At 59.5% G+C, this 16,070-nt stretch overlaps 1 pseudogene; it reads left to right on the top strand.

The window, feature by feature from the left end:
* The first annotated feature begins 434 nt into the window (after window positions 1–434).
* Window positions 435–7,245, top strand: LOC143171644 (polyunsaturated fatty acid lipoxygenase ALOX15B-like; annotated as a pseudogene).
* The last annotated feature ends 8,825 nt before the right edge of the window (window positions 7,246–16,070 follow it).

Below are 16,070 nucleotides of genomic sequence, written 5' to 3'. Positions count from 1 at the left end.
GGGAAAGCCCTGCCTGCCCCACAACCGCTGCTCCACAGCATCCCTTGAGCAGCCAGTGAAGTGCGGGCAGCAGCGCGGGCAGGGACACAGCAGGAGATGGAGGAGACCCTGGGGAGGCAGGAGGAGCTCCTGGACCATGGCAAACGCCCCCTCCCTTGGGCCCATGGCCACCCCCGGGGCCATCGCTTGGGTAATGTCTCCATGGCCACATCCATTGAGATTCGATATGCCGGTCGCCGGCCAATAACGGTCATCTGATAACCTCCCCTTGAGAAGGAAGGACTGGCCACCCGGCTTGTGCAACGGCCACGGGGCTTGCAGCATGCAAACCACCCAAGATGGCAGGTTTCCACCCCCAAAACCCTCACCCCTACAGGTGGTCGCTTTTTAAAGGCAGCTCTTGAATTGCGCGGCGTGTCCTTGTGCAGCTCGCCATGGCCGTCTACAAGGTGAAGGTGGCAACGGGTGACATCCTCGAAGGTGGGACCAACAACTCCATCTCCATCACCTTGGTGGGCAGCCGTGGTGAGAGGCGCCGGACAACCATCAACTACTGGTTGCTGCCGGGGACGGTGAGCGCAGGGATGGGGACACGAGTGGAGGCATGGGCATGCCGGGGGTCCCGGCATGGGTTTTACTGGAGAGGGTAAGAAAAGGGATGGGTCTTCACCAAGGTTTGGGGGGATGGTGGGAAGTGGTCCTGGGGGGATGAAGGAAGGGCTCATGGGGGGATGGAGGAAAGTGTTCTTGGGGGGGGATGGAGGAAAAGGGTTTGGTGGGGGGGGAAATAGAGGAAAGGGGTCCTGGGGACATGGAGGGAAGGATCCTGGGGGATGGAGCGAGGGGGTGGGGGTGGGGGGGGATGGAGGAAAAGGATCTTTGGGGGGGATGAAAGAAAGTGGTCTTGGGGGGTGTGGGGTGGAGGAAAAGGATCCTGGGGGGATGGTGGGAAGTGGTCTTGGGGGGGGGGGATGTAGGAAAAGGATCTTGCGGGGATGATGGAGGAGGGGTCCTGGGGGATGGTGGAAAGGGGTCCTGGGGGGATGGAGGAAGAGGATCTTTGGGGGATGCCCTGAAGCCCCACTCCACTGGTGGGGAATGCCCGTATCCCCCAGTGCCATGCCAGGGCAGCTGCCCTCCCACCCCAAGCCATTTCCTGCCCACCCCCCACCAGGAGAAGGACATGACCATGCGCTGCGAGCAGGACTTGGGTCGCATCGTCCTCATCCGCCTGCACAAGTGGCGGCTCTTCTTGGAGGATGCCTGGTTCTGCAGGGATATCCACGTGATGGGCCCTGACGGCACCCTCTACCGCTTCCCCTGCTACCAGTGGCTGGAGGGGGTTACCACAGTGGAGGTCCGGGAGAGCTCAGGTAGGACTCATCCCACCCCCACCCTCCTCTGCTAGCCAGGGGTCCGACCTTGACTCCTCTCTCCTCCTTTCCAGGGAAAAAGCTGGTGGATGATGAGCTGGAGATCCTCAAGGAGCATCGGCAGCAGGAGCTGAAGGCACGGCAGGAGGCTTACCAGTGAGAGCAGGGACATAAGGATGGAGGTCCACCATGGCCAGGGTGGCCTGGCCAGCAGTGACGCTGACGTATGTCCCCCTGTCCCTCCCACAGGTGGAAGAGCTTCACCAAGGGCTGGCCCCGTTGCCTCAATGTGGGCTCCATCCTCGAGCTGGACTCCAATGCTCAGTTCTCCTACGTGAGGGCCACCAACTTCACCAGTGTCCTCATCTTCCAGTAAGCAACACCCCAAGGTTGGGGAGGACCTGGATGATGGGAGTGAGGAGCATCGCCAGTGCCACCCTGTCCCGGGAGGCTGGTGGTGGGGGGCCAGGGAAGGAATGGTGGTTGCTGAGGTCCACCTCTGTCCCGTAGAGGGGCCTTCCACCTTCTGGCAGGGTTCCTCTTGAGACCCACCTTCTGGAAGAGCCTGGATGAGATGCGCAGCATCTTCTCCTGGATGCGGGGCAGGGAGATTGGTGGGTGCCTTGTGCGTCTTCCCCCGCCACCCAGGGCTTCCCAGGAAGTCCCTGGCTTGACATGGAGGGTGGGCAGTTCAGCGCTGATGTCCAGCCACCCCCTCAGTCCCCGAGTACGTGGCCAGGCACTGGTGAGAAGATGACTTCTTCAGTTACCAGTTCTTCAATGGCAACAACCCCATCACCATTCAGCACTGCGTGATGCTGCCGGCCAAATTCCTGGTGACGCTGGAGATGGTGGCCGGTTCTTTGGGTGGTGGCACCAACCTGGGCAAGGAGATGCAAGAGGGCAGATCTTCATCGTTGGATTATGAGGTGCTGGAAGGCATTGCGGCCAGCACCATCCACAGGCGCTGGCAGCACATCGCCACCCTGCTCTGCCTGCTGCACCAGGGTGCCGATGGGCTCCTACGTCCCATCGCCATCCAGGTAGGGACGTCCCACCCCAAACCAGTGGACAACCCCACCGTGGTGGTGGAGAGGAGATGGTCCCACCACGTGGTTTGCGTCCCACAGCTCAGCCAAACACCGGGACCCACCAGCCCCATCTTCTTACAAAGCAATGCCAAGTGGGACTGGCTGTTGGCCAAGACCTGGCGCAACGCCGACTTCTACAGCCACCAGCTCCTCACCCACCCCTTGAGGACCCACCTCTTTGGGGAGGTCTTCGCCATCGCCACCCTATGCCAACTGCCCACCTGTCACCCCCTCTTCAAGGTAAGGTCCCACCTCAGCACCACCCAGTGCCCCCGCCCCCTCATCTGACCGCAGTGCCCCCCCCCCCCCCAACACCCACCCCAGCTCCTTAGGAGGTCCCCAGTCGTCTCCAACCTCCTGGTTTCCACCACCAGCTCCTCGTCCCCCACTTCCACTTCAACACGTTGGCCCAGAGCGTCCTCATCAACCCTGGTGGCGTCATTGACAAGGTGAGCACTGGGAGCACTGGGATGTACTGGGAGTGCTGGGGGACACTGGGGGAGCACAGAAGGCCCTGGGGGACACTAGAGAACATGGAGGGACGGAGGGCTGGGGAGCACTGGGGACAGAGGGCTATACCGGGAATACTGGGGAGGCACTGGGGGCACTAGCAAGCATGAATTGGGGGGGCTGGGGGGTTAATGGGAGCACTTAGGGGGGCATACTGGGGGCACTGGGGGGAGTACTTGGAGTACTCGTGCCCTGGAAGCACTCGGGACCACTGGGTTATACTGGGAGCACTGGGGGACACTGGGGAGCACAGAGGGCCCTGGGGGACACTAGAGAGCATGGGGCGAGGGGGCTGGGGAGCACTGGGGACAGTGGCATATACTGGGAGCACCGAGGAGCCATGGGGCAGCCGGGGGTTGGAGGGGGGGAAAGGCACCTTCTGCCCTGAGCACCCATGGGTGACCCCTCCCCACCAGGGCTCAGGGGTTACCTGTGAGGGGATGCTGCTGATCATCCAGCAGGGCTTGGAGAAGGCCACCTACACCTCCCTCTGCCTCCCTGATGACATGTGGCACTGCGGCGTGGCGCACCTCCCCAGCTACTGGGATGACGCAATGAGCCTCTGGGAAGCCATCGAGAGATGGGACAAGGGATTAGGTGGCAGCTGGTGGTGGTCCCATGGGTGCTCCATGACCTCATGGTCACCTCACCCCATGGTAGCTTCATCTCCGGCATTGTGGCTTTCTGCTATGGGGAGGATGCAGCGGTGAGCGGGGATGCTGAGCTGCAGGCTTGGGTGATGGACATCTTCACCAATGGCTTCTTGGGCAGGATCTCCTCGGGTACTGCATCCCCACACCCATGGGTCCCATGGGGTGTCCCCAGGGGTGGTGGGGGGACAAGGACAGGTCCCTGATGCTCTTTGCTGTCCCCCCACCCAACCCCAGGTATCCCCTCCTCACTGCGGATGGTGGTGGAGCTCAGCAAGTTCCTCACCATGGCGGTGTTCACCTGCTCGGCACAGCACGCAGCCGTCAACAATGGGCAGGTGGGACAGGGGACCTCTGACCCCTCTGCACCCAAAAGATGTCCCCAGCTGTCCCCGTCCCACGCTGGAGAGATGTTCCCGTCTGTGCGCAGGAGGGATGTCCCCATCCTGAGCCAGGGGAGGTGTCCGTGTTCCCACCTCTCTTCGTGCTTGAGGGATGTCCCCATCCATCCTGGAGGGACATCCCCACCCCAGCTCAGGAGAAGCTCCATGCCAGAAGTATGTCCCCATCCATTCCCCCCTCCATGCCAGAGGGATGTCCCCAGCCCACCGCATGAGAATGTCCCCAGCCCACCTGTCCCCATGCCAGAGGGATGTCCCCCACCTCAGGAGAACGTCCCCATCTAACCCATCCCCATTCCAGAGGGGTGTCCTCTGCTGACAGTGGCCTCTCACCCTGCAGTGTGACCTGGGTGCCTTCCTCCCCAACGCCCCGTCCTCCATGCGCCACCTGCCACCGGCAGAGAAGGGCAAGGCCTTCCTCCAACGCTTCCTCACCACCATCCCTGAGGTGGACACCACCGCCAACATCCTGGTGGCCCTCATCCTCCTCAGCTCATGCCTCAGTGACGTGGTGAGTCTGGCCCCACCATCACCATGCCCTCCCCAAAACGGTGGCTCTGTGGGGCTGAGGAATCCCAGGAGATGCCCCACAAGGGCATGGGTGCACATCACTACCTTGGGTATCCCCAAGCCCAGGGTGGTGGGCACCATCGCTCTACAGCTACCACGGGGCCAGAGACCCCCAGATGGCTTGAGACACCTCAGTCAAGTGCTTGAACCTGATGGGTCCCCATCCCTGTCTCCCAGATACTCCTGGGACAGTACCTGGAGGAGCGCTTCACAGAGGTGGAACCCCACTGGCTCATCAGGGCCTTCCAAGGGCAGCTGGAGGAGATCCGGGACCGCATCGAGGAGAGGAACCACTGGGCCAAGCTGAGATACAACTACATGAACCCCCTGGAGACTGAGAACAGCATCTCCGAGTGCCCCCGCACCCCCAGAACCCCACACCTGGCCACCCCCAGCACTCATCACCTGCGCACCCAGCACACCCACCACCCAGCACCTGGATGCCCCCAGCACCCACCAGCCCCCCAGCACCCAGCACCCCCTGCCCTGCTTCTCACCCCCAATCCCTCAATAAATGCCAGCTGTCAATCAAACCCTCTCTGATGGGGGGGGGCTGAAAACCTGAGGACCCCCCCCCAACACCTCCCCAGAGCCCCCCACCCAGAGAGGGAGTTGGGGGGGCAACTGGGAGACATGATGGGGTGCCCAGTGCTCCCACTGCCCCTCAGTGCTCCCCAGTCTTCCCGGTGCTCCCAGTGCCCCCAGTGCCCCCAGTGTTCCCCAGTTTCCCCCCTGCTCCCAGTGCCCCCCACTGCTCCCCAGTGTTCCCAGTGCCCCTCACGGCTCCCCTGTGCTCCTCAGTCCCCCCATTGCCCCTCAGTGCTCCCCACTCTCCCCAGCGCTCCCAGTGCCCCTCACTCTCCCCAGTGCCCCCCAGCAGTCCCCAGTGCTCCCAGTGTCCCCCGTGCTCTCCAGTCTCCCCAGTGCCCCTCAGTGTTCCCAGAACTCCTCCCAGGCATCTCCAGAAGCATTTTGGTTTCTTCTGGAGACTGGGGAATTCCCTGGCAGCGGCCCCCAACTCTTCTGACGTAACTACTGGGACAGCAGTGTGTGTGTTGGGGGAAAGTCCATGCCCGGTAGCTCCGTGGGAATTCTCCCAGGCATCCCCAGGGGTGTGTTGGCCTCCTCTGGAGACAGGTGAAGCCCTGGGGAGCAGCCCTAGACCCCTGCAAGGCAGCTCCCCAAGGCGTTTTATCCATGTTGGGAGAAGGACCATGCTCCACAGCTCCTTCGGACTCCTCCCAGGCAGTTTAGGAATGTTCTGGCCTCCCCTGGAGACAGCTGAATTTTGCAGGTAGCACCCGAGACTACTCCAGGGAAGCCACCCGAGGAGTTTTGTGTATGTTGGAGGCATGTCCATGCTCTGTCCCTTGCTGGGACTCCTCCCAGGCAGCTTGGGAGTGTTTTGTCCTTCCCTGGAGATGGCTGAAGTCCAGTGTAGGAGCTGCCTATGACTCCTAGGCGGTTACCTGAAGAGTTTTGTCGATGTTGGAGGCAGGTCCATGCCCTGTAGCTCCCTGGAACTCCCCTCAGGCATCTCCGGGAGCATTTTGGTTTCTTCTGGAGACAGGAGAATTCCCAGGTAGCAGCCCCAGACTCTTCTAAGGTAACTACCCAAAGAGCATTGTGTATGTTGGGGGAAAGTCCGTACCTGGTAGCTCCCCAGGATGTTCAAGGCTTTGGTGTAAACCCCCGAGTACGAACGGAGGAGGGGAGAAAGGGTCTTCAGAGGCTGTAGTCATGAGCGGTTTTCTTCCCAGGGGCTCTGGTGCTTTTTGGGCAGAAAACTCTCCCTGAAGCTCTTCCTCCTGAAAGGGCTGTTATGCTCTGTACCTCCTGCTTCCTTTTGGATCATTCTTACAAAAACAATTGTGGTTGGGCTTTTTTGGGGGTGTTTTTTCCCTTCTCTAGGATGTGAAATGCCTCTGTTTTGGAGGAAAGCAACCCTTTCCCTCCCCATGAGGAGCTGGGGAGGCTGTTGGGGATGGGGTGGAACACGGGGAGCCCGCACCTTCCTTTCTGGGAGACCCTCAAATGGAAGCGGCCAGAGCTGGCAGCCCCGCCGAGTCCTTAGCATCCAACAGACGGAATGGACCATGGCGCTGCCAGCCCTGTGGCTCCCACCACATTGCCCCCGCCCCCCCAGCTGCTTCAGCCATTCATCCTCCCCAAAACCTTCTACCTCCGAGGTAGGGACCGACCCCAATCCCTGCAGCCTGGGGACACTCTCTGGGGAAGGAGTGGAGGTCACCAGCTCTCCCACGCAGGTCTGCAGGTGGCTCCGTGCGGCGGCTGCTTTGACCCCCACATCATCTGCATGGAGGGGAGAAACGCCGACCTGCCTCTGCCGGCCACCTTCGCGCTCGGCCACGGCGGCGCTTCTCCACCAGGTACTGCCCTGTGGGTGTCCCACCCCCCCAGCCTTGGAAGCCCCCAGCACCCCTCAGGGCCAACAGTAGCTCATCCTGACCTGCAACCATCAGGCAGAGCGGTGGTCCCAGCCGCCCCGGTGCTGCCGCCCTCCCTCCGCGGCTGCCACCACATCGCCGGGCAGATCACACAGCTCAGCCTCTCCAGTACGACCACCGCCTGCGGGAGCACCTCAGGGCAGTGCCATCCCCCAAGGAACGGAGGTCCCCATGGACATTAACAGCCCCCTGGGCAGTAACATCCCATCAGGCATCAATGACCCCATGGATGGTGGCACCACCCTGGGCGGTGACATCACCCATGGCAGTGATGAGCCCATAGCAACATAATATAGTAGTTTTGCTGGGACCTTTCCTCTTGGTTTTTTTCCATTACAAGCCAGTTCTCTGGAACCGCTCCGTGCCTGCCTGGGAGGTGGGGGGGAGCACAGGGGGCACCGGGAAACGGCACCCAAGAGCTGCAAAAGCACCCCTGAGCCCCAGATCAGAGCCGGCGAGCCCCGAAGGGCAACCAAGCCATCCCCAGGGCCGTGTCACCGCCAGCGGGGCAGGCAATGGCAGGGGGGACTCCCCTGTCCCCTTCCCCAGGGGAAGGAGCCCTTTGGTGGGGGAGCCAGGACAGACGGGTCCCTGCAGGAATCACGGACATGGTCCCACGCAGAAAGCAGCACTGACGCCTCTCAGGGACATGACAACAAGGGCTGCAGTGCCTCCATCTTGAAAGCAACCACTGGGGACAGGGCTCGATGCAAAGCCCTTCAAACCGTCAAGACGCCCTTCCTCGGGTCCCACCACACTCAGCTCCAGAGCCCGGCTTTGCCTCACTGCCGCAGCAAAATAACCCCAGATCACCCCAAGAATGCCGAGGGAGGGAGCTGCCGGCAAAAATGCAAAAAGTATTTGCAACCGCAGCAGCTCATGCAAGGTAGAGCCCTGCACCACAGCAGCAGGTGTTTCTTTTCATGCTCCGATAGTGTAGCAGTTGGGATGAACTTCCGAGGGCTTTTCTTGGTGGAGATGGGCAACGTTCACACGCTACCTGGCATTTCTCCACCACCCAAGTCCTGCTGGCAGAGGTGACATGCGTGGTCTGCAGGATGATGACGCAGGTGGGGAGGAGCACACAGCCCCTGTTAGCTCACCCACGAGGGTGCAGCCTCAGGGCAGAGAAGGGAACAGAATGGGACCCCCCCCAAAAGCATTTTAAAAAGCACAGTTGCCCAATGTAAGCCAGGCCATGCTTGCAGGAGCACACGGGGAACAAATGCGTTTAGGGGAGGTGGGTTCAAGGGTGGGGCCGTGGGGGAGAGGACGGGTTGGCTTTGATGAAGCCTGTCGCTCCCGGGCAGCTTTCCACAGACGGCAGCTCTTGCTTGGCTGATGCTCGCACGCCATGATGCCAAAAATCACGTGACATGCCATTAAAATAACAAACATGCCCTGCCCCAGCCTGCAAGGGCCTGTGCCCACGGGCCCGGTGGAGGTTTGGGGCGCACCGGTGGGCTGAGGCTGGGAGAAGTTGTGACAGCAGTGGGCAGCTCTAACCCGGTATTTCAGCATGCCAGGCAAAACCCCACTGTGCCAGGAGATAAGCCCCCAAAACACACCGTCCCCCCCGCACAGGGCTCCTGGCCCAGCTCTGAACTCCTGTGGGAGACACAGGGCCCAGGCAGGTGCCACCCTCCGGGACGTCCCCAGCTGTCATTCATACGCTGCCCCCAGCCCTGGAGGGGGACAATTTCAGACATACAATTTCAGGTGCAGTTGCTGATGGAGATGCCATTGAAGATGCAGACGCCACTGCAAGGACCACTGGAGATGCAGATGCCACGTCAGACAGCACTTCAGATGAAGATGCCATTGCAGATGCAAGTACCGTTACAGACACCATTGGGGATGGAGATGCCGTTGAAGATTCGGGCATTGATGCCACTGGAGATGGCATTGCAGATGCAGATACCACTGCAGATGGCCTTGCAGATGCAAGTACAATTTCAGATGCAATTGCCTTTAGAGCTGCTCTTGAAGATGCTGAAGCCATGGCAGACCCCCAGTTCAGATGCAGGTACTCCCTGTACCTTCAGTGGTGTGTCCATCACTACCTGTATGTGTAATGGCACCTCTCTCTGTAATGGTTCCCCTCTCAGGAACGAGATTGGTGTCTGTGTCTGTATCTATAGGTGTAATGGAATGTGTACTCGTGTCTGTGGCTGGTCTTGTGGCTGTAATTGTATGTGTAATTCTGCCTGTATCTATGAGCGCACCTGCAATTGCATGTGTAATGGTGCCTGTGGCTGTACTTGTATCTGTAATGGCAGGTTTATCGTGTCTGTATCTGCCCTTGTATCTGCCGTTGCATCTGCAATTGAATCGGGATCTTCCTCACGGTATTGCTGTCTGTGGCTGTAGCTGAAAAGGCATTGTCAAGGCTATCTGCAACGGCAGCTGCATCTGCAATGCCATCTGCAGCTGCAAAGGCATCTGCATCTGCAATGGCATTTGTAATGCTATGGGTGTCTGCAGTGGCCTCTGCATCTTCATTGGTACCTGCAGCTGCAATGGCATCTGCCTCTCCTATTGTGTCTGCACCTGACTTTGCATCAGCAATGGCCTCTGCTGTGGTTTCTACAGTCGTATGTGCAGCTGCAGCAGTATCTGCATCAGAAATGGCGTCTGCAGCTGCAGCAGTATCTGCAACGGCATCTGCATCTGCACTGGTATTGGCTTTGGCGTCTGCATCTGCATAATTATCAGGAATGGTATGTGCATCAGAATCAGCATTGCTACCTGCATCTGCAGGGGTAGCTGCAATGGTACCTGCATCTCCAAATTGGTCTACGTCTGCAGTGGCATCAGCATCTCCACTGGGATCTCCATCTGCAATCTATGCTGACCTGCAACGCTCTCTGCAATCGTATTTGCCCCTGGAATGACATCTGCAACGGCACCTGCATCCGTAATGGTATATGCGTGGGGGTGTGAAATGCAATAGCATCTGCAATATCCTCTGCATCTGCTCCGGTCCCTGCATCTGCACTGCTATCTGCCACGGCATCTGCACGAGTCATGGTATCTGCATCTGCTATGATGTCAGCATCTGAAATGGCATCAGTAACGCCACCTGCAGTGGTGTATGCAATGGTATTTGAGAGTGAAGTGGTATCTGCAATGGGATCTGCAATGACATCTGCAAGGGCATCAGCATCTGCAATGCTATTAGGAATGGATCATCCATCTGCAAAGGTATCTGCAGTGGCATCTGCATCTCCAGCGGTATCTCCATCTCCAGTAGTACGTCCACCTGCAATGCTCTCTATTGGTATTTGCATCTGAAGAGAGGTGTGGGGTTTTCCCTCAGATGGCCAAAACCAAATGATTGGAAAACACAGGATGGGTTGCAATGCCTGTCAGGTCATAATAAATTAATAGAAGGTCGAGAGAAAGAGAGGTGCTGCGATGACAGATGGTGAATTTCACAACCTGCCTCATACCCAGAGGCTCAAGCTCCGCACACTCCATGCTCCTGTGTGGCAGGCGGCTTTCCGCAGCAATGCTGCTCATCAGGCAGTGTTAAAGACATCAATGCCCGACTCTCCTCCAGCACGAGCTGCCCACTGAGCCAAAGCACCCGGAGGACAGGGGCAGCAAGGCCACTGGTACGGCCGAGGCTGCCCGCGGGCTGTCGGGGCCTCCTGGGGGGAGCTGGTAGTTTCCTCGAATTACTTGGAAGAGTGAAGCAATTTGCGACAGGTGCACTTTTGAGACAGGCATTTCTGCTCTAAGGAGAGTAACCAAAATTAGCCACTCCCTTACTGTTCACAGTCCCATTCTACACACAGACCCCTTCAGCAGCAAAGCTGGCTGCAGACTCCTGCGCTCCCACTGCCTGCGCTCGTAGGGGCATCAGGCCCAGGTGCTTCTTTGGGAGCCCCCTGAGCAAACCCAGAAAGTGGATGAACGTGTCAAAGACGCTGCACCTCACCCATTAAACAAAGAGAGAGATGGCTCAGGGAGACACCACGGCCAGCAGCAGTGTTTGCCACATCCAAGTGTCCTCCTCCGAACCCCACAGAGCTGCTCAGTGCTGCCGGAATCTCCTATTTCCCCCAACCTGCTGCTTGTACAGACCAGACGTGGTGGTTCCACTGCATCTCCTGAAAGAAAGCAGGGGAGCAAGAGTGCAGAGGCAAGGGGAGAGAGGTCCCCATGGAGTGGAGTCCTTGGAATTAAATGCCTTTTGCGGAGGTTTCTCACGTCAGGACAGGCCAGGAAAACAGAAGAAATACAGAGTGGGAAGACTCCGGCAGGCAACATCTCAAAGGGGCTGAGCTCTGCCTGCTAGCCAGTTGTACTAGCTCTCCGAACAGCAGTAACAAGAGCAGCAGCAGCAGCAGCTCCCGAAGACAGGCAATTTACAGAGCATAGTCTCTTCTCAGCAGATACAAGCATAACCCTGACACCTCGCCTACCCTAAGCAGCCCCCTCCTGCGCCACTCCTGGGAGAGGAGCAAGCTCTGGGCCGGGTGGGGGGCTGGAGGGAAGCGGGTGACACTGGCCAGGAGGTGAGGACCAGCTCCCCCAGGGGCACAGTGCCCCCAGGGGCCCCAGGCCAGCACAGCCCCAATCCTGCGGCCGTGGTCCTCTAGGGCATGGCCAGGCTGCGCTGCCTCCTTGTGCCACCCCACCTCGGTGGGAGGTGAGAGGTCCCCAGGCACTCCCTGTGCTCTTGGGGTGCTGGGACCTAGAGATCGGGCTGTGGGACGTTCTCTGCTCTGGGAGCAGAACAGGCACTCTGGGTGTCTCGCTCGCATGTGGCTGTCCCTATTGCTGCTCTCAAAAGGCCAGGCAGAAAACCCTCCAGAGGCCAGGACCAACCCCACCTGAACTGCAGTGTCCTGCCCGATTGCCGACAGGTTTTCCTGCCTTCCCAGATTGCCCTGTCCCTGCCACCCCAAGCCCCAAGGAGCAGAGACGGGTAAGGGCTTTGCGGCAAGGATGGAGGGGTGAGGGGGGAAGTTTGCTCATCCAAGGGTTGAAGGTGCTGGGACATGTGGGGCTTCCCACCCGTTGGACTCCATGGTGAAGGGCGAGGGGCAGAGCACAGCTGGAGCCAGAGGAGCACAGCTGGAGCTGGGGCTGCCTGACTCCTCAGGGGATGGAGGGCGGGAAGGGTGTGGGGAGGGATGTCCCTGACTTTCCTGGGAATGCTGTCTGAGACCCCAGCCAGAACTAGGGCCATGCCTCCCCACCACCTCTTGCCTAAACTTCTTCCCTCTCATTACAGCTGCCTCTTGCGACCAACTGGTTCCCAAGGCTGGGCCTGGCCAGAGGAGGGAGGAGACTTGGGCCTGGCCTATTTTGGCTCATCAGGCTGGAGGATGACATCCTGAGCTGCATCACAAGGGCAGGCCTGGAGAGAGGGAGGATACTGGCACAAAGAGCTTGGAGAGATGTTTGAGCTCAAGCTCTCCAGGCAAGCCTAAATGAGGCCCTGCCTCTGGAGACTCTGCTTCCCAGACCACCATGGGATGGCAGGGGATCCTCTGCTGACACGCTCTCATGGACAGATGTCCCCACCGCAGACATATACAGCTCCTCCAGGGGTGTGCTGCAATAGGAGGCAGAGGCAGGCGCTCGGCAGGAGTTGGGCTTGAGGAATGGTTCCTCTCCCCAAGGTGATATGCCAGCCAAGGAACGTTCTCCAACGGCACTGGACAGACCATGGAGGCAAACTGCACGTGGCCAGCCTTAGCATTGACCTCAGCGTGGGCTGAATCGCAGACCTCCTGGCGCTGAAGTCTCCTTGAGGGATAGCTGCTGCAGGGAACGTGCCTTCCCATGCTTTACCATCAGCACTTCCCAGAGGGACCGTTTCCTCACTGGGCTCTAGTAACACAGTGAGCGCTGAGTGCTGACCAGGGCTGCCCTTCCCCCAGGGCCTCCCTCACCTCCCTGTGCCTCAGGCTGTAGACAAGGGGGTTGTCCAAAGGCGGCATGGTGTAGAAGAAGAAGTCCACTTTGTTGAGCTGCCTCAGCGGGTCTGTTCTGGGCAGCAGGTAGACGAGGATGCGGGTGCCACAAACAACAGTGATGACGGTGAGGTCGGAGGGTGACGTGACCCTGACCAGAAGACCTTTGAAGACCCAGAGGTCACCGATCTGTGCTGTGCTGCAGCGCAGCACAGCCTGACCGTCAGGCCTGAGCTGTCCTGCACGGATCTCCTGGCTGCAGGATAAACTCAGCCACCTCATTGCACCAGAGGAGCCTGCAGGCAGGGCAGGCACCTCAGCTCCCAGGATGCTGCGGGGAGGGACTACAGTTCCCAGCATGCTGTGGGGCCACGTCCTCCTTCCTCTTCATCTGGTGAGGGTCATGTACAAATCTTCCTGCTGTCCCTTCATGTCCCTCCCCAGGTCAACTCCAGGTCAGCCTTGGCTTTCCTAGCCCTATCCCTCACCATCAGACAGCACCTCTCGCCTTCTCCTGGGTCACCTCCCTCTGTCCCCACCTCTTGCATCTCCCTTTCCGTGCCTGAGCTCAGTGAGGAGCTCCTCACTCATCCATGCCGGGCTCCTGCTGCCTTTCCTTGATTTCCTCCTTGTCGGGAGGGACCTTTCTTGAGCTTGGAGGAGGTGGTCCGTGAATATCAAGTAGCTCTCCAGGACCCCTCTTCTCTCCAAGGCCATAGCCCATGGGATTCTTCCAAACAGATCTCTGACAAGGTTGAAATCTGCTGTCCTGGAAGCCAGGGCTGTGGTCCTGCTCTTTGCCCTGCTCCCTCCCCTCTGCATCCTCAACTCCACCATCTCACGGTCACTGCAGCCAAGGCTGCCGCTGACTGTCAAATGCCCAAGCAGTTCTGCCTTGTTCACCAGTGCCAGGTCCAGCAGAGCACCGCTCCTTCTGGGTTCCTCCATCCCCCGTGCCAGGAAATGCCCTCTAGAAATCTCCTAGATTGCTTGAGCCCTGCTGGATTGTCCTTCCAGCAGGTACCAGGGTGGTTCAGGTCCCCCATGAGGACCAGGGCCTGTGAACGTGAGGCTTCTCTCACTTGCCTGAAGAAGGCCTCATCTACATCTTCCTCCTGAACAGGAGGTCTCTAGCAGATACCTGCTAAGACGGCACCCACGTTGGTCTGCCTGCTGATCCTGACCCATAAGCTGGCTCCTGTCCCACCCTGAGCAGGAGGCAAGTCCACCTCCTCGCCTTCCCAGACGGTCCTTCCTGAAGAGCCCGTGTCCCTCCACCGCAGCCCTCCCGCGGTGCCATCTACCCACCACACCTCTGTGGTCCCAGTGTGGTCCCAGCCCAGTAATCACACACAGACTTCTGGCCCTGCTGCTGGTTCTCCACGCTGCGTGCATGAGCGTGCAGGCACTTCAGGGAGGCACGAGCTGTGCTGGTTTCCCGGGAAGAGCGCGAGAGCCTCCTCTGCCGTGCTGCCTGTGTGTTGGGATGTGCAGGAGTGGGGCTGCACGTGTTCGAGCTGTGGGGCAGGTGTGGACTTTATTCCCTCCTGCCCCTAAGAGCAGTTCTGGGATCACACATGGGGTGTGTCTAATCCCTTTAGACGGATCCATCATCAGGCACAGGCCAGTCAGTCCAGCTGGGAACAGCCCCAGAGCTCTTTAGTTTGTATTTAGAGGTGGATCTCGGCAGCTGAGAAGCCTCCCAGCCCCTTGGCTAACAGCCACCGCTCCCGGCACCTTCCCCTCTGCTGCGGTACCAGCATCTAGTGCTAGGGAGGAAGAAAGAGAAGTGTGTGATTGTAAATGAGAAAGCAGAGAAATCCTGCAGGCGTAGCTCAGGCCACCTGTGATGGGATCTGCTTGCAAGGAAGGCTCCAGGTGTCTGGGAAGTGGGAGAGGCCCCTGATGCCCAAGCCCATGAGAAGGTCCCAGGTGCAGCTGATGAGCCTGGGGCTGAGTCAGGTTGGGCCAAGACCCTGAGTGTCCCATATGGGTGTCCCCCTTCGGGGCAAGGTGTCTTGGCCCAGGACTCTGCAAGGGAAGCACACGCTCTCTGGCTTGGAAGGGGGAAAGGCAGCCATCAGAGGGAGGATCCCTCTGTCTTCAGCCAGGACTTTCACAGCCCACAGGGAAAGGCAGTTCTGGGTGCCCAGGCAGTGCCCTTTGGGTGTCAGGGAGGTGCAGCCCAAAGCCAGCCTCCAGAACCTGCTTCTGTCTCGCGAGGGGTGTCAGAGAAATGCCCTCTTTCCCCCAGGGCTGCCCTCGGTGGAGGGATGGGCCTTGCAGCCGGGGGAAGCACCATCCCTCTTTGGAGATAGTTACCAGGGGAGCTGCCTCTGCTGCTCTTGATGCCGCCTGTTGTTCTCAGCGACGTGCTTGAATATGTTCCTCCGTGCTTGATGCGGCTCCAGCCTTCTGAGGACCTGGACCGCTCGTGGGGAAAGGTGGCTGCAACAACAGGGAAACATCATCCCTCGGCCTCTGCCGGAGATCCCTTCTGCCTCTCGCCTTGTCCAGCCCCTGCCCCCACCCGGTCCCGCGTGTACCCACCCTTTCACCCTGTGGTGAGTTTTGGGCCTTGGCTGTGGGGGTACCCCAGGTCATGCCCGTGTTAGGAGACATCAGGGGGTGTCCCATGCAACTCAGGACGCAGCGACGGGGGTCCTGGACATGTCTGCGGGGTCACGGCTGCTCGACTGCCCCAGGCTGTGGCCAGAGCTGGCACACACTTACTCAGGATGGAGTCTCTCCAGCTGGGCTGCTGCTGCCATCTCCTCTGCTGGGAGAGGGTTTTCAGCCTTCCTCCACCTCTCGTTGGCCTCCTTTCTCCTGGGCTGGGCTGGAGGGTGGGGAGTCCAAGTGCCTCCAGTGCCGAGTGCCTGCCGGGGAGGAGACGCTCTCAGCAGACCAGATGGGAAACAGAGGTGCTGTTTCCCAGAGGACCTCTTGAAAGGAGCCTGCAGCAGGACTGGGAGCCAGGAGACTCAGCACCGTGTGCCCGTCATCACGGCTGATGGCTACTTTTGCCCCTCGGATCCTGCTGCCAATCTCTCCCTCACCAGGATGAGCAGGCAACC

The sequence above is a fragment of the Aptenodytes patagonicus genome, chromosome 29, assembly GCF_965638725.1.
Source record: "Aptenodytes patagonicus chromosome 29, bAptPat1.pri.cur, whole genome shotgun sequence".
Taxonomy (NCBI): domain Eukaryota; kingdom Metazoa; phylum Chordata; class Aves; order Sphenisciformes; family Spheniscidae; genus Aptenodytes; species Aptenodytes patagonicus.
The sequence above is the reverse complement of the archived record's forward strand: the minus strand, read 5'-3'. Positions and strand labels throughout refer to the sequence as shown.